Source organism: Oncorhynchus mykiss, chromosome 18 (genome assembly GCF_013265735.2).
Source record: "Oncorhynchus mykiss isolate Arlee chromosome 18, USDA_OmykA_1.1, whole genome shotgun sequence".
Taxonomy (NCBI): Eukaryota; Metazoa; Chordata; class Actinopteri; order Salmoniformes; family Salmonidae; genus Oncorhynchus; species Oncorhynchus mykiss.
The window spans coordinates 61,580,139-61,599,663 of NC_048582.1; the positions used below are offsets into that span (position 1 = coordinate 61,580,139).

Sequence of the window (19,525 nt, forward strand, 5' to 3'; positions counted from 1 at the left end):
TTGAAGAGCTCAAGCTGCATCCCTGTCTCACCCCACGGCCCTGTGGAAAGAAATGTTTTTGCCAATTTTAACCACACACACACACTTGTATCTGTACATTAATTTTATGATGTTGTATGTTTTTCCACCAACAATGCTTTCCCTCGATTTGAATAGCAGACCCTCATGCCTAATTGAGTCAAAAGCTTTTGCCTTTGTTTTTGTTTGTTTGTCAATTAGGTTGTGCAGTAGAGGTCGACCGATTAATCGGAATAGCCGATTAATTAGGGCCGATTTCAAGTTTTCATAGCAATCGGTAATCTGTATTTTTGGACAATTTTTTTTATATTTGCCAATTTGTATTTTTTTACACACCTTTATTTAACTAGGCAAGTCAGTTAAGAACACATTCTTATTTTCAATGACGGCCTAGGAACGGTGGGTTAACTGCCTTGTTCAGGGGCAGAATGACAGATTTTTACTTTGTCAGCTCGGGGATTTGTTTTTGCAATCTTCCGGTTACTAGTCAAACGCTCTAACCACCTGCATTACATTGCACTCCAGGAGGAACCTGCATGGCAGGCTGACTACCTGTTATGTGAGGGCAGCAAGAAACCAAGGTAAGTTGCTAGCTAGCATTAAACTTATCTTATAAAAAACAATCGATCTTAACATAATCACTAGTTAACTACACATGGTTGATGATATTACTAGTTTATCCAGCATGTCCTGCGTTGCATATAATCGATGCGGTGCCTGTTCATTTCTCATAGAATCACAAACGGGTGATTTAACAAGCGCATTTGTGAAAAAAGCACTGTCGTTGCACCAATGTACCTAACCATAAACATCAATGCCTTTCTTTAAAATCAATACACAAGTATACATTTTTAAACCTGCATATTTAGTTAATATTGCCTGCTAACATGAATTTCTTATAATTAGGGAAATTGTGTCACTTCTCTTGCAGCAGTTTGGGCCACCTGGCTCATTGCGAACTGTGTGAAGTCCATTTATTCCTAAGAAAGGCCGTAATTAATTTGCCAGAATTTTACATAATTATGACATAACATTGAAGGTTGTACAATTTAACAGCAATACTTAGACTTATGGATGCCACCCATTCGATAAAATATGGAACGGTTCTGTATTTCACTGAAAGAAAAAATGTTTTGTTTTCGAAATTATATTTTCCGGATTCTACCATTTTAATGACCAAAGGCTCGTATTTCTGTGTGTTATTATGTTATAATTAAGTCTATGATTTGATAGAGCAGTCTGACTGAGCGGTGGTAGGCAGCAGCAGGCTCCTAAGCATTCATTCAAACAGCACTTTTGTGCGTTTCCCAGCAGCTATTGCACTGTTTATGACTTCAAGCCTATCAACTCCTGAGATTAGGCTGGTGTAACCGATGTGAAATGGCTAGCTAGTTAGCAGGGTGCGCGCTAATAGCGTTTCAAACGTCACTCGCTCTGAGACTTGGAGTAGTTGTTCTCCTTGCTCTGCATGGGTAACTCTGCTTCGAGGGTGGTTGTTGTCGATGTGTTCCTGGTTCGAGCCCAGGGAGGAGCGAGGAGAGGGACGGAAACTATACTGTTACACTAGCAATACTAAAGTGCCTATAAGAACATCCAATAGTCAAAAGGTATATGAAATATAAAATGGTATAGACAAAAATAGTCCTATAATAACTACAATCTAAAACTTATTACCTGGGAATATTGAAGACTCATGTTAAAAGGAACCACCAGCTTTCATATTTTCTGAGCAAGGAACTTAAACGTTAGCTTTTTTACATGGCACATATTGCACTTTTTCTTCTCCAACACGTTGTTTTTGCATTATTTAAACCAAATTGAACATGTTTCATTAATTATTAGAGGTTAAATAGATTTTTATGATGTATTATATTAAGTTAAAATAAGTGTTAATTCAGTATTGTTGTGATTGTCATTATTACAAATAATTAAATCGGTAATAGAGGCCGTTTAATCGGTATCAGCTTTTTTTGGTCCTCCAATTATCGGTATCTGCGTTGAAAAATCATAGTCGGTCGACCTCTATTGTGCAGTGTAAATACGTGGTCTGTTGTCCAGTAATTTGGTGAAAAGCCAATTTGACATTTGCTCACTTCATTGTTTTCACTGATGAAATGTACGCAGACACACACTCCTTACTCTCTCTCTCTCTCTCTCTCTGAGCGCACGAAGATCTTACAACCTCCTAAGCACATCTACAACAACTAGAATAAACATGTATACCCTCCTAATGAGCATGATTCACATAGGCAAAACGTTCTGCTACAGACTGGCGTAAACTGTAAGGTAGGCTAAAGGCCTAAATAATGTATATACCGTATTCTGACACTACCGTATTCTGACACTACCGTATTCTGACACTAATATTTCAGTGACATTTCCTGTTAAATTCAGGGGAAGGCAAAATATGTTAACTTTAACAAAGATGGATTCATCACTCATATAAATAACTTGTCAGTGGTGGTAAGCGATGGAGGTGTTTTGTTAGTTACTCTCCAACTGTGTGGGAATATGACAATGACAGTATTGCCACAGATACAGCTGTGTGGTGGTCAACTACGTATCAGATCCTAAGCTTCCTGAGGTTTCCTTCCATTCTTCTGTTATTCTACAATTTGTGCGTAGACACGAACAACAGACAATTCACTAAAATAATCTGGCCTGCAGAAGTGAGACTGCCTTATGCAATCATCCAAAACAGGAAATATTAGAGGGATAAAGTGTCTGCGTTACAAATATTCAACACTTTCTGACTGAGAAGGCCTTAAATGTTGAGATCGACTGCTTAAAACAAGATAATGTAAATTATATGTTACAAAACACCAAATCTCTGCTACTTTGTTGACAAAATCCATTTGTGGACTACTGATTTAGAATTAGGAAGCAAAGTCTCCCTTTTAGATAGATAGAATTAAGGCCACTGCCACTCTGTCTTCCCCTTCATATGGGTTAAATCCAGAAACCAATCCAGCTACATCTACACAAACAATGATTACTTCCCTAATCTTTCGTCGCCCAGTTAATCTGTCAAATCCCCTCATTCGGAAATATTAGCAGCAGGGCAGGCTGCTGCTTGCTAAATTAAGCTCTTACAGACATACATTTTGAGATGGTAAAATATATCAAAATGTATGTGCATGTGTCACGTTCTGACCTCTATTTCCGTTGTTTTTGTATTTATTTAGTATGGTCAGGGCGTGAGTTGGGTGGGTAGTCTATGTTTGTTTTTCTATGTTTTGGGGCAGTTCTATGTTTTCGGCCTAGTATGGTTCTCAATCAGAGGCAGGTGTCATTAGTTGTCTCTGATTGAGAATCATACTTAGGTAGCCTGGGTTTCACTGTGTGTTTGTGGGTGATTGTTCCTGTCTTTGTGTAGTGTTCACCAGATAGGCTGTATTAGGGTTCACGGTCCGTTTGTTGTTTTCGTATTCATTTAGTTATTTCATGTATCGTCAATTATTGATTAAAGAACATGAGTAATCACCACGCTGCATTTCGGTCCTCTCTCTCAACAAACGAAGAACGCCGTTACAGAATCACCCACCACACCCGGACCGAGCAGCGTGTTAACAGGCAGCAGCGAAGGGAGGACGTTATGGACAGCAATGGCATGGAGTATACTAGTTGGGAGGACGAATTAGACGGTAAAGGACCTTGGGCTCAGCCAGGAGAATATCGCCGCCCCAAGGAAGAACGGGAGGCGGCGAAAGCGGAGAGGCGCTGGTATGAGGAGGCAGCGCGGCGTCGTGGATGGAAGCCCGGGAGTCAGCCCCAAAAATTTCTTGGGGGGGGGCTAACAGGGAGTATGGCTACGCCAGGTAGGAGACCTGCGCAAACTCCCTGTGGTTACCGGGGGGCTAGAGAGACCGGGCAGGCACCGTGTTATGCTGTGGAGCGCACGGTGTCCCCAGTGCGGGTGCACAGCCCGGTGCGGTACATTCCAGCTCCGCGTATCGGCCGGGCTAGAGTGGGCATCGAGCCAAGTGCCATGAAGCCGGCTCTACGCATCTGGTCTCCAGTGCGTCTCCTTGGGCCGGCTTACATGGCACCAGCCTTGCGCACGGTGTCCCCGGTTCGCCTGCATAGCCCAGTGCGGGCTATTCCACCTCGCCGCACTGGCAGGGCGACCGGGACCATTCAACCGGGTAAGGTTGGGCAGGCTCGGTGCTCAAGAGCTCCAGTGCGCCTGCACGGCCCGGTCTATCCGTCACCACCTCCACACCCCAGCCCTCCGGTGGCAGCTCCCCGTACCAGGCTGTCTCTCCGGCCCATCCGTCCAGAGCCTTCCTCTTGTCCGGCGCCTCTGCCGGAGCCTTCCTCTTGTCCGGCGCCTCTGCCGGAGCCTCCCGCCTGTCCGGCGCCTCTGCCGGAGCCTCCCGCCTGTCCGGCGCCGCTGCCGGAGCCTCCCGCCTGTCCGGCGCCGCTGCCGGAGCCTCCCGCCTGTCCGGCGCCGCTGCCGGAGCCTCCCGCCTGTCCGGCGCCGCTGCCGGAGCCTCCCGCCTGTCCGGCGCCGCTGCCGGAGCCTCCCGCCTGTCCGGCGCCTCTGCCGGAGCCTCCCGCCTGTCCGGCGCCTCTGCCGGAGCCTCCCGCCTGTCCGGCGCCTCTGCCGGAGCCTCCCGCCTGTCCGGCGCCGCTGCCGGAGCCTCCCGCCTGTCCGGCGCCTCTGCCGTCCGGCGCCTCTGCCGGAGCCTCCCGCCTGTCCGGCGCCTCTGCCGGAGCCTCCCGCCTGTCCGGCGCCGCTGCCGGAGCCTCCCGCCTGTCCGGCGCCGCTGCCGGAGCCTCCCGCCTGTCCGGCGCCTCTGCCGTCCGGCGCCTCTGCCGGAGCCTCCCGCCTGTCCGGCGCCTCTGCCGGAGCCTCCCGCCTGTCCGGCGCCTCTGCCGGAGCCTCCCGCCTGTCCGGCGCCTCTGCCGGAGCCTCCCGCCTGTCCGGCGCCTCTCCGGCGCCTCTGCCGGAGCCTCCCGCCTGTCCGGCGCCTCTGCCGGAGCCTCCCGCCTGTCCGGCGCCTCTGCCGGAGCCTCCCGCCTGCCCGGCGCAGCTGCCCCTCTGTCCCGAGCAGCTGCCCCTCTGTCCCAAGCAGCCCCTCTGTCCAGTGGGGTCATTGAGAGGGGTGGGCAGGGTGAGTAAGCCACGGAGGCGGACAATAAGGCGGACTAGGACAATGGCGAAGTGGGGTCCGCGTCCCGCGCCAGAGCCGCCACCGCGGACAGACGCCCACCCAGACCCTCCCCTATAGGTCAAGGTTTTGCGGCCGGAGTCCGCACCTTTGGGGGGGGGGGTACTGTCACGTTCTGACCTCTATTTCCGTTGTTTTTGTATTTATTTAGTATGGTCAGGGCGTGAGTTGGGTGGGTAGTCTATGTTTGTTTTTCTATGTTTTGGGGCAGTTCTATGTTTTTGGCCTAGTATGGTTCTCAATCAGAGGCAGGTGTCATTAGTTGTCTCTGATTGAGAATCATACTTAGGTAGCCTGGGTTTCACTGTGTGTTTGTGGGTGATTGTTCCTGTCTTTGTGTAGTGTTCACCAGATAGGCTGTATTAGGGTTCACGTTCCGTTTGTTGTTTTCGTATTCATTTAGTTATTTCATGTATCGTCAATTATTGATTAAAGAACATGAGTAATCACCACGCTGCATTTCGGTCCTCTCTCTCAACAAACGAAGAACGCCGTTACAGCATGGCTCATACTAGGGGGATGATACACAGTTATTTTTGTCTTTATGCACACTCACAGGACCCTACACACTTACCCACACCGACACTCCAACACACATACAAACACTCACTCCATCATTGCTCACACACACACACAAATATGCACATACATTTACACCCACTCACATACAATCATCATACAGTGGGGCAAACAAGTATTTAGTCAGCCACCAATTGTGCAAGTTCTCCCACTTAAAAAGATGAGGCCTGTAATTTTCATCATAGGTACACTTCAACTATGACAGACAAAATGAGAAAAAAAAAGTGAGAAACTTTTGTTATTGACCAAATACTTATTTTCCACCATAATTTGAAAATAAATTCATTAAAAATCCTACAATGTGATTTTCTGGATTTTTTTTCTCATTTTGTCTGTCATAGTTAAAGTGTACCTATGATGAAAATTACAGGCCTCTCTCATCTTTTTAAGTGGAAGAACTTGCACAACTGGTGGCTGACTAAATACTTTTTTGCCCCACTGTATATGCTGTTGCTACTTTGTTAATCATATATCCTGTTGCCTAGTCATCTTACCTCGATACATATCTACCTCTATCGATCCAGTATCCCTGCACATGGTAAATATGGTGTTGAACTGACTCTGTATACAGTATGCTTATTTACTTTGTATTATTTTTATTTTTATATCTTCTGTGTTTTGTTTCTACCGTGTTTAGTATTATATTGTTATTGATTACTGCAAAGGCATTTCACTATACTTGAGCATGTGACATTAAAACATGATATAGTTGGTCTGTGGATACCACAAAAACATACGCTAATAAGGTAAAAGGTTGAACCAATTCAAATGAGAGGGGATGCTACAGAAACTGAAGGATGGGTATTTCACTACTAGACGGTCACTGCGTAGGCCATCTTACTTTGGACTTAGCTACATTCATTAGGGATAGCTGCCAAGCATACTTGTGAAAACAAAAATAATGTATCATAATTGAAAAAATATCCTCTCAAACCTGAAAGACCCTGTCCTCGTTATATCTCTTAAACAGAAATGTATCTTGAAATAGTGAGAACACTGACATTACTTCCTGATGAAAGAGACAAATATTTCCCTTTTGTATCATATTTTGTCACTTTTCTTCTGAAAATAATTGTCATGCCATCTTATTGTCACACTTCATCTTCTGCCCATGCTGTCACGTCCACAATTGCTTGACTGTAGGCAACCACCCCTGGGGTATTTTGACTACACATACTAATAAAAACACAAACGCAAGCTTGTGCACCCACTATTACACAAACAAAAACAGAAGGTATACGGTTGTTTCGTTATGAGGTAGAGGCGTCCACAGAATCCGGTCACGCAGCCACTCCATTGTTGAAAACGTAAACAAACAATCTTCCTGTGTGGCTTAGCGGTGCTCGTGGCACGTGCATAGCAGCATGTAATATGTTTACACGCAATACCAGCTACACTGGCACGAGCATCTGGACAGTTTAAAAAGGACCTGTATATATTTAGGACCTGCATTTAATGTGGAATGCGTTGTAATATCCTGAGATCTACCAATAAATAAAACAAATACATCTCGACTTTCAAATATCTGACTGAGTGGAAGTTATAACATCAAAAATAGATACTATAAAAGGAATACAAAATGTGAAAAATATCGATATCACTGTAGTCAATGAAAGTACGATTTTATACAAACCAGAAACAAAAATAAAATGCAGACTTACAAAGTGTAAAGTTGTATAGAAATTACAACGTCATAATAATTATGATAACCATATTCATCGTTCTATTGTACGCAAAATAACTTACCTGTAAAGCTTGATTGTCCACTGGTGATCACCCACAACAAGTCCTTAAACACTCTTTAAATGGTTTGCAAATCGCCTCAGTACTATTTCTTCACTATAACAAAGATGTGGTTATTTACTACGTGCAACTGAAGCGCGGATGTATCGGACGTTTATAAAGACCTCAGACCAGCCTCTTTCCCCTTCTCCACTTGCTATTGGGCAATATCGCTGCATTTGGTAAAACAGCTACACAGTTTACAGCCGTTGCACGACAAATGGGATGACACAGATACTGCTGATTAAAGTGTGTCAATAGCACAGTTGTAGTAAAGTATTAGTACATTCACTTCTCACCTCTTAACTACATGTATATCTCCGGACATTTGTGCATTTATGTAGTGCAATTATTGCATTTACTCATTTTACAACGCGTGTAGAATCAGAGAGGGATCACTTTGATGTGAGTTTTTTTCGGGGAAGTTTGTTACTTTGTCAACAGTCCATTTTTTGTGGTTAGGTGATAATTACTGGGATATTACTTGGGTACACTTTCACTAAACAGTGGCTGGGTGTGTTCTGGAATCTTGGCAAACCTGTCGTATTTATATGAGACCATGCCAAACAAATGAATCTGCTTTGAGTTTTAAGGGAAAGGGAGTCTGGGATGTATTTCTCACTCCCTCTATGACTTTGTCAACCCGCAAAGTGCAACTTTTAAGCTTTGGAAGAGGAGGAGGAGCAGGAGAATGCCTGCAACCTTGGGTTTGTATTCTCCAGAGTAGCTCAGAGATAAGTCTGTATGAAGGGAAGCCATGCCCCTTCCCTCAGCATTTCCGGATGGGATATTGGGGATCCTCTGCAGATGGAAAACACTATCTCTGTGTTGGTCAATCAAAACTAGAACCAATACTAACTCCAGTTTGACCTCTGGTCAAAAGTAGTCCACTACATAGGGAATAGGGTGCTGATTGGGAAGCAGGCATGATCTAGGGAGAGGTGCACTTGTACTTTTGTACTCTACTTGACTGATTCATACTGTATGTGGTCAATAACATTTGTAGCTTCTTTGTCCTGATAGATCCTGTGTATACGACCATCCACACTTATTTGACAAATAACGCAAATGTGGTTTCGTCCATAAACTGTTGAATTGGAATGACTGTGTGTCTGTGTAAAGTCTCTGGGGCAATACAATGCCTTCACTGTGGTTTTGTAACTGTGAGGCCCTCAATAGGAACACGTGGAATACAATGGACGCGTTGGATAGAAAATATAACCATTATGCTAATCACCAAGTCACTAAATACTAGACCAATAATCTGAATAAGAGCCAATGACGATAGATTCCTTACAACATTGTAGTTTCCCCAGCCACATTCAAGTGTACTACAAATATAACTTCAGTGTTGAATAATGATGATTCTCAATAGATTTCATTTTTGATAATGTGAGTAGCTAATAGAAGTTTTAGGACTCTGTATTTGGGTCAAAGTGTCTCAACACTTGATAAGAATGGTGGACTTTTACCTGGCTGATTACAGTGTTTGTGAGAACATTCAGAAGACCTGTGTGTGTGTGTGCGTTGTATGTATGCATATGCAGCTGAAAGAGGGCCATGGACATGCCCTTGAAACCCACATACACTATCTGGTGTGTGACATGTACCAACAGTTACATGTCAGTGTGATATGTTAACCAGAGTCTGGGATAGTAGGACTTAGGTTATGTGGGGTGGTGTATATAACTTTTTGAACGGTCATTTATTTGATGTATTTATGAATTATTTTATTCATCATCATCATCATCACATTGTAGCGTATGGCGGGAAGTGAACCTGATCACTGGAGTGAAAGGTAAACACCCTAGTCTCATAGAGGATCAGTCTGTTTGAACTGTGAACACACTGGGTTCATTCATTCCTATACTGCCTTGATCTTCACTGCAAATGCACTACATGTCCTCTTTGTCCCACCTCACCTCACCTCTCTCTGTAATGAGATGAAATATCTGTTGGATATGTAAGTTAACCTTTCTCCCCTCACCCCAGGTTCCTGGGAGATAAGGAAACAGGTTAACCTTTCTCCCCTCACCCCAGGCTCCTGTGAGATAAGGAAACAGGTTAACCTTTCTCCCCTCACCCCAGGTTCCTGGGAGATAAGGAAACAGGTTAAACTTTCTCCCCTCATCCCAGGTTCCTGGGAGATAGGGAAACCGGTTAGAGTAGAGAGAACCTTTCTTCCTCATCCCAGGCTCCTAGGAGATAGGGAAACAGGTTTGAGTAGAGAGAACCTTTCTCCCCTCACTCCAAGCTCCTGGGAGATAGGGAAACAGGTTTGAGTATAGAGAACATGTAGGTCTTTAGTCTGTAGTACACTCTTAGAAAAAAAGGTGCAAAAAAAAAAGCAACTTACAGTAGTGTGTGCATAAGCCTGTCACAATGTCATCAGGATGTCAGTTTAGCCTGGATCAAACCAGCCATCAGCATTAAGAGGTAGAGTGATGCAACTGGGGCGTTACAATGGCGAGGGCTTGTGACTCAGACACTTGTGACATGACAGTTACAATAGATTGCATCGTAAAAGCTGGCAAGGCCAATGGTGATAAGGTAACTAATTTAGTGAAACTCTTTCCTTTGATGGTACTTAGCATTTCCACAAGAACACAGAGACATCCAACATAAACAACCAGAGAAGGTGATTTTAGGGATGGTGACAGAGCAGTCTCTATTATTGTGCCATAGAAAACACATTTCCCCTTCACCTTATAAATTATGAATAGTGCCTCATAGACAATTCACTGTGCAGTATGATGTTCAACTGTAATCTCTACAAACGGATCAGCAGTTGCAACACAACATGACAGCAACATGGTAGCAACACAACATGGCAGCAGCTTAACATGGTAGCAGCACAAAACAGGGTACAAACATTATTGGGCACAGACAACAGCACAAAGGGCAAGAAGGTAGAGACAACAATACATCACGCAAAGCAGATGAGTGTCCATGATTGAATCTTTGAATGAAGAGATTGAGATAAAACTGTCCAGTTTAAGTGTTTGTTGTAGCTAGTTCCAGCTGCAGCGAACTGAAAAAAACGAACGACCCAGGGATGTGTGTGCTTTGGGGACCTTTAACAGAATGTGACTGGCAGAACAGGTGTTGTATGTGGAGGATGAGGGCTGCAGGAGGTATCTCAGATAGGGGGGAGTGAGGCCTAAGAGGGTTTTATAAATAAGCATCAACCAGTGGGTCTTGCGACGGGTATACAGAGATGACCAGTTTACAGAGGAGTATAGAGTGCAGTGATGTGTCCTATAAGGAGCATTGGTGGCAATTCTGATGGCCGAATGGTAAAGACCATCTAGCTGCTCGAGAGCACCCTTACCTGCCGACCTATAAATTACGTCTCCGTAATCTAGCATGGGTAGTATGTTCATCTGTATCAGGGTTAGTTTGGCAGCTGGGGTGAAAGAGGAGCGATTACGGTGGAGGAAACCAAGTCTAGATTTAACTTTAGCCTGTAGCTTTGATATGTGCTAAGAGAAGGACAGTGTACCGTCTAGCCATACTCCCAAGTACTTGAATGAGGAGACTACATCAAGCTCTAAACCCTCAGAGGTAGTAATTACACCTGTGGGGAGAGGGGCATTATTCTTACCAAACCACATTACCTTTGTTTTGGAGGTGTTCAGAACAAGTTTAAGGGCAGAGAAAGCTTGTTGGACACTAAGAAGGCTTTGTTGTAATGTGTTAAACACAAAATCAGGGGAGGGGCCAGCTGAGTATAAGACTGTATCATCTGCATATAAATGGATGAGAGAGCTTCCTACTTCCTGAGCTATGTTGTTGATATAAATTGAGAAGAGCGTTGGGCCCAGGATCAAGCTGTTCTGACCAATGTTCTGACTTTATACACTGCACTCTTTGAGAGAGGTAGTTAGCAAACCAGGCCAAAGACCCCTCAGAGACCCCAATACTCATTGGCTGGCCCACAAGAATGGAATGGTCTACTGTATCAAAAGCTTTGGTAAAGTCAATAAAAATAGCAGCACAACATTGCTTAGAATCAATGGTGACATCATTGAGAACCTTTAAGTTTGCAGTGACACATCCATAACCTAAGCGGAAATCAGATTGGATACCAAAGAGAATACTATAGACATCAAGAAAGCCAGTCAGTTGATTATTGACAAGTTTTTCCAACACGTTTGATAAACAGGGCAAAATAGAAATGGTCCTATAACAGTTATGATCAGCTTGATCTCCCCCTTTAAATAAAGGATACATCATGGCTGCCTTCCAAGCAATGGGAACCTCCCCAGAAAGTAGAGGCAGGCTTGGCGATTATAGAGGGAGCAACCTTAAAGAAGAAACGGTTTAAACTATCAGACCCTGATGTTTAATGGGGTTCAAATTTAAGAATCTCTTTTAGCACCTCAGAACCAGTGACCGCCTGCAAGGAGAAACTTTGTAGAGGGGCAGAGGAAAAGAGGGAGGAGCTGTGGGGTTAGTAGCATTAGAAGGGGTGGGAAATTAGGAAATGTTGGACGGGCAAGGAGGCATGGCAGAGTCAAATAGGAATTCTGACTTAATGAAGTGGTGATAAAAGAGCTTAGCCATGTGCTTCTAGTCAGTAACAACCACATCATCAACTTTAAGGGACATGGGCAGCTGTGAGGAGGAGGGTTTATTCTCCAGGTCTTTAACCGTTTTCCAGAACTTCTTGGGGTTAGACCCACAGAGAGAGAACTGCTCGTTAAAGTAACTAACTTTGGCCTTCCCGATAGCCTGAGTGCACTTATTTCTCATTTGCCTGAACGAGAGCCAGTCAGCCTGAATATGTGTGTGCCGAGCCTTTCACCAAATGCAATTCTTGAGGTGGAGTAACTCTGCAAGGTCACGGTCGAACCAGGAGCTGAACCTGTTTTTAGTTATCATGTTTTTATGGGGGTGTGTTTGTTAACAATATCACTGAAGATATTAAAAGAGAAGGTCCAAGTGTCTTTGACAGAGGGGATCAAGCTGATTCTATACCAGATCATGAAGGAAGGCTTGCTCATTAAAGTTTTTTAGCAAGCGTCTATGAAAAATCAGGACAGGTCGTTTCACTGAGCCGCCATTATGAACACAGGCTGTGTTCCCAGTGATCACTAAGGTCATTAGAGAAAACACCAGACTGATCCCTATCAGGATTATTTGTGAGGATAACATCGAGGAGAGTAGCCTATTCTGGGTGTTTGGAGTCATATCTTGTGGGATTGGTAATAATCTGAGAAAGATTTAGGGAGTCCCATTGCTTTAGGACTTGGTCAGGTGGTTTAAGCATGTCCCAGTTTAGGTCACCAAGGACAAATTCAAACTTAGTGTAAGGGGCCAGGAGAGAGCTTAGGGCAGGTAGGGTACAGGCCGGTGCTGATGGAGGACGATAACACCCAGCAACAGTCAACGAAGAACTAATTGAAAGTTTAATGTTTTAAACCAGCAAATCAAATTGTTTGGGGACAGACTTGTTGGAGACAACCGAGCACTGAAGGTGTTCCTTGGTAAAGATTGCCACTCTCCCACCTTTGGAAGATCTGTCTTGCCGAAAAAGGTTATAACCAGAAAGGTTAACATCAGTCGTCAAAACACTCTTCCTTAACTACGTCTCAGTAATGACCAACACATCTGGATTGGAGCTGTGAACACACACTTTCAATTGATCCATTTTAGGTAATAAGCTTCTAGTGTTAACATGCAGATAAACCAGGCTTTTACGAGAGCAGAAATCAGTGTAGCAGATATCAGAGCACAAGTGAGAATTGGGGCTAGCAACAGTAGATGGGCCAGGGTGTACATGCAAATTTCCAGATATTATCAACAGTAATACAATCAAGGCACGGCAGAGGACAGGGAGAGCTCTGCAGTGTTGATTTATGACATTTGAATGTGCATTAGATGGCAACAATATCATATTATACAACAATTTCATCAGGTAACAAAAGCCAGCAAGAGGTGGTTAGAATAGGATGGGAGGCCAAAAGTCTGTGTAACCAATAGAGAGTCAGAGTCCCGAGTGTGGGAACAAACAGTCTGTCCCACGGTTGGGTAAACAAGAAAGTTCATAGTCAACAAAGCATTCAGGAGGCATGAGGCAAATAGCAAAATGCACAATAAAAATATATATATATATATATTTCAAATGTATATAACGACTTGGGGCTAGCCATTGTAAGTTCAGAGTCACTCATCCCAACAGTGCCTGTGTGCCGGAGGCGAGTGAAAGCTGGGGAGAGAGGGGGGGCGTGTGGTGGGGGTACCTATACCAGACAGGGGGAGACAGGCCAGGGCAGACGGTGAACAGATCGCCAGGTGGAATTTAAGCAAGCAGGCAACGGGAGTAGGTGTCATACCCACTTGGAAGAAACTTTTATTTCTGGAGGCAGAACTATGTAGGGAATAGGATGCTAGTAGTGCACTATGTAGGGTGCCAGTAGTGCACTATGTAGGGTGCCAGTAGTGCACTATGTAGGGCATAGGGTGCCAGTAGTGCACTTTGTAGGGCATAGGGTGCCAGTAGTGCACTATGTAGGGCATAGGGTGCCAGTAGTGCACTATGTAGGGCATAGGGTGCCAGTAGTGCACTTTGTAGGGCATAGGGTGCCAGTAGTGCACTATGTAGGGCATAGGGTGCCAGTAGTGCACTATGTAGGGCATAGGGTGCCAGTAGTGCACTATGTAGGGCATAGGGTGCCAGTAGTGCACTATGTAGGGCATAGGGTGCCAGTAGTGCACTTTGTAGGGCATAGGGTGCCAGTAGTGCACTTTGTAGGGAATAGGGTGCCAGTAGGTAAGCAAACAGATTATGCAATAGATTTGGCCAGATGTAGGTCACATCTAACTAGTGTTGTAAATGATGTACCAGGCAAAGCATGGCCAAAACCATGTCCTTTTGTCAAAGATCAGGACGTATGAATCATGTATTGAGGGAAGTCTGAAATAACCTTTTGATTTGCGCAATATAGCCTAATCATTTCACTATAACCGTCCTACTGATTTGTGAACAACTATGAGCAGGACATGACCTGTGTGTGTGGGTGTAAACCAAACTAAATATATGAGGTAAATAGGTTGTCAGTGGTGGTCTATATGGCTAATACACACATACCTAGACCACAGGAGGCTGGTGAGGGGAGGAGAGCTCCTAATAATGGCTGGAATGGAGTAAATTGAAGGGTACCAAACACATGGAAACCATGTATTTGATGAGTTCGATACCGTTCCATTTTTATCTTTCCAGCCATTACTATGAGCCTATCCTCCCCAATTAAGGTGCCACCAGCCTCCTGTGACCTAGATGGACCTGCATTTGACATTGATTCCTTGAATAAAGCTCTAGCTATGATTAAAAGGATAACACTAGCTAGGCTAGAAGCCAATTCCCTATTTTCTTTTAGATTTATGCTCGTAAGTTACTGAATGGCTAACCTTGCTTGTTATTTTCATGTATGACTGTAGTATCATTAAACCGTATCGAACTTTAAAGACAATGTTTATCTAGATAGGGGTATCGTGTGTCAAAGAACTAAAACACACACACACACACACCGCCTGCTGAAATGTATGTCTTGTTTAGTTGAGCATTGTCACCTCTTGTGTATCCTCTTTAACAGTGTGTTAACATGCAGAGGTCTGAGTAATTACATCACATTTGAGATTAGATTTTCAGTTATCAATGAGACCTATTGTGAGATTCCGGTTTTGTGCCCAAGCACTGGTGTGTCAGCATCGTCTGCATCCCAAATGGCAACCTATTATTCCTTATGTAGTGCACTAAATGGGCCCTTGTCAAAAGTAGTGCACTAAATAGGCAATAGAGTGCTATTTGGGACACATTATCACATTTCTAGATCAAAAATGCCAGTCTGGTGACATTCTGCAGCAAGTAGGACTGATGACTCAGTATGGTCAGAACAGTCCACCAACAAAGGCCCTTTCGTTTTCAGCCAACAGAATCAGATCAATATGTTGGTATGAAACAGAGTTAGAACACATGGTCAAGGGGGGGGGGGGGGGGGGGGGGGGGGCATGCTCAATTTAGACTCTCCACTGAAATATAATGTATTTTTTCAAGACTAACCTGGGTCCGGGAAACCAATATATCGGTTCACCAATATTATCGGACGATATTGGCCTTTTACAAAATACATCTGTATCACCAGATAGTTATCGATATTTGATAAATAGTATGAAATACACCAACAACAAAAAAATCAACTTTATTATTACTGTTAGGAGGCTTAAACAGGAGGTTACCACAGGGATAGCGGGAAGTCGCTATCTCAGCAAAACCTCTCACAGACCTAGCCTGGTTCCAAATCGGCATGTGCTTCAGGGAAGAGAACAGAGCTGTGAAGGAGTGAATCCTGAAAAACACTGAGAACTGAGTGGCAGGTGAGGATTTGTGGTTAGGAGGGGGTTTATTATTATATTTGTATTATAAAAAGATAGTGTGTCAATATAGATACAGAGCTATGCTGGGCTGTGCTAGTCTAGGATGGGCTGAGCATAGCTATCCTATGCTGTGCTGGACTGTGTTAGTCTAGGATGGGCTGGGTAGATCTATGCTATGCTGGACTGTGCTAGTCTAGGATTGCCAGAGCTATGCTTTGTTGTGCTGGACTGTGCTAGTCTAGGATGTGCACAGCTATGCTGTGTTTAGGGCCCTCCCTGTCCTGTTTCAATTAAAGGGACAGGACCCATGTAACTCACAGAGGATAGACTAAGATAATAGGCCCCGCTGAGCCATGGGGTGGGATTCTGTTTTCTTCTCATCGCTCAAACTGGAAAATTACTAATGATCTGGGAAACATACTTGATATATTAACACTGGCTACAGCTGGGAACAGTGCTCCTTGGTGGTCAGCAGGAATGAGCGGGACTGGCCGAAATACCAGTCCCCCTGAAGACAGAGAGACACTGAGACAGAGGGACACTGGGGACAGATGGAGGGGATTGGGGGGGGGGGCAAACCAGGGACAGGGAGAGAGTGGATACAAGAGGACTGAACACAAGCCCCCCCCTAAAACATATATAACAACAACAACAAAAAAGAAAAAAAAGAAAGGGGGCCCCTAAAGAATGAGAGGGTCATGCCATCTAAACTGGAGACAGGGGTCGAGAGTACAGTAGGATGTTTTGGTAAACTGAAGCTGTAACCTGAGAGTCAAAGGTCAAATTAGGTGAATTTATTTAACTAGGCAAGTCAGTTAAGAATAAATTATTATTTACAATGATAGCCTACCGTGGCCAAACCCTCCACTAACCCAGACGATGCCGAGCCAATTTTGCGCCGCCCTATGGGACTTCCGATCACGGCCGGTTGTGATACAGCCCTGTATCGAACCAGGGTCTGTAGCGACGCCTACTAGCATTAACATGCAGTGCCTTAGACGGCTGTGCCATTCTGGAGCCATAAATGTGAATTAGATAACGACTCATTAATAGCCGTCAATTCTGATACTGAGCAATACAACATTACATTACACAAAACAATGGTAACCTATTTTAATCTGGGAGATTCACTACTGCAGCCCTCGAGGACAAGAGAGTATATTGGTTTTCACTACAGCCCTTAAATCCTTGAAAATAACTGTGTTTTTTTCCCATCTTTGATACACTCCATGTTATTCAGTAGATATGGATACAGACAGCCTTAACTAGTTTGTGACGGTGTTAATGATTATAATTTGGGGAGGAGTCGGTGGACACTTGGGCATTTGACCTAGATATCAGAAGAGACCTGTTAATGATTTTATTAACCTATCCTAACCTCACAGTCATGCGATGCTTTGAGGTGTTTTTCACTCCACTGCACACACACACACAAGTACACAAAACATGGTGACATTTATCACTGTGTTATAAACAAGTTGTAAATGTGAATACTAATGATAGAAGCCAATGGCTTCTCATTTCAAAATGTGACCATGTGACTTCCTTTAGACCTGCAGACACAACATGATGTTACCTAGTTCATGTTGTTGGAAGCAATTAGTGTCAAAGTCCAAACAAAAAGCCAATTCAAGTCAACAGAATTGTAATTATGCTCCTCATCTTTCAGCACTGAATATATTATTACCACGTCTCTAAGCAGCATTGGGCATTGACAAGTGTGAGCAACACATAGGCCTACATTCGGTTTATGAAAACATACAGTATAGGTAGCCTAAGCAGAAGACAGAGTGCAGTAATTATAAGATTGTGATCATCACTGTTGGACTCTCTTCAACGCTTTTACGAGGTTTCCTTTTATGGCCAGTGCAAATGCGCACGGCAGTGGGACAAGTTATAATCGATCTTGGAACAGATACGTGACATCATTGTAACTCGCTATCTTATTACACTGGGCAGCAACTGCGAGTGATTCAGAATGAGGCGTTGTCCCGACGTGAAAGACGTGCGCAACGTGACTGCCTTCTGTGCAATACTATTATTGGGCGGGTCGCAAAGAAAGCGCGTGTTTGGTGTTTATTATCCTGTGGCGCAACTCGAGGCAGTCGAATAGTACTTGCCCAGGTAATGGGTTTGGTTAATGTGTAATGTGTTGTATCAAATGTAAATCCTACATTCATAAGAAATGGATTAAAGGCAACCATTGAGATCATACCTTCAGCAGCCAATTGATCATACTATACGGACATCTTTCACAGGAACAGGAAGTTGAGAACTATTGTGTTATCACATCATGATAAAATGTTCATGCTTTCAAGAGTTTAATTATAATATTAATGAGTTGAATTAATCAATCAGATTTATTTTATTAGGACCTTTTTACAGCAAATACCTTTGGTTAATTGATTGATCTCAATAATAACAATTATGATATCATTATGTAGGCTACCCAGTATGGTAATAAACCTAATCCAGAGCCATCCAGTGTCGTCCTATTACAGTGTCATCCTATTACAGTGTCATCCCATCATTCCAGTGTCATCCCATTACAGTGTCATCCCATCATTCCAGTGTCATCCTATTACAGTGTCATCCCATCATTACAGTGTCATCCCATTACAGTGTCATCCCATCATTCCAGTGTCATCCCATTACAGTGTCATCCCATCATTCCAGTGTCATCCTATTACAGTGTCATCCCATCATTACAGTGTCATCCCATCATTACAGTGTCATCCCATCATTCCAGTGTCGTCCTATTACAGTGTCATCCCATTACAGTGTCATCCCATCATTCCAGTGTCATCCTATTACAGTGTCATCCCATCATTACAGTGTCATCCCATTACAGTGTCATCCCATCATTCCAGTGTCATCCTATTACAGTGTCATCCCATCATTACAGTGTCATCCCATCATTACAGTGTCATCCCATCATTCCAGTGTCATCCTATTACAGTGTCATCCCATCATTACAGTGTCATCCTATTACAGTGTCATCCCATCATTACAGTGTCATCCCATCATTCCAGTGTCATCCCATCATTCCAGTGTCGTCCTATTACAGTGTCATCCCATTACAGTGTCATCCCATCATTCCAGTGTCATCCTATTACAGTGTCATCCCATCATTACAGTGTCATCCTATTACAGTGTCATCCCATCATTACAGTGTCATCCTATTACAGTGTCATCCCATCATTACAGTGTCATCCCATTACAGTGTCATCCCATCATTCCAGTGTCATCCTATTACAGTGTCATCCCATCATTCCAGTGTCATCCTATTACAGTGTCATCCCATCATTACAGTGTCATCCCATTACAGTGTCATCCCATCATTCCAGTGTCATCCTATTACAGTGTCATCCCATCATTACAGTGTCATCCTATTACAGTGTCATCCCATCATTCCAGTGTCATCCTATTACAGTGTCATCCCATTACAGTGTCATCCCATCATTCCAGTGTCATCCTATTACAGTGTCATCCCATCATTAGTGTCATCCTATTACAGTGTCATCCCATCATTACAGTGTCATCCCATTACAGTGTCATCCCATCATTCCAGTGTCATCCTATTACAGTGTCAT

The 19,525-nt window shown here is 43.9% G+C and overlaps 1 protein-coding gene across 1 annotated transcript in view; it reads right to left on the minus strand.

Annotated features, from left to right (window-relative positions):
• Positions 1 to 7,709, minus strand: part of LOC110496659 (protein NDRG1) — a 42,189-nt gene extending 34,480 nt beyond the window's left edge. The window contains exon 1 of the mRNA XM_036953443.1: positions 7,518 to 7,709. The gene's annotated coding sequence lies outside the window, so the exon portion shown is untranslated. The remainder of the gene's footprint in view (positions 1 to 7,517) is intronic.
• Between the last annotated feature and the right edge of the window lie 11,816 nt (positions 7,710 to 19,525).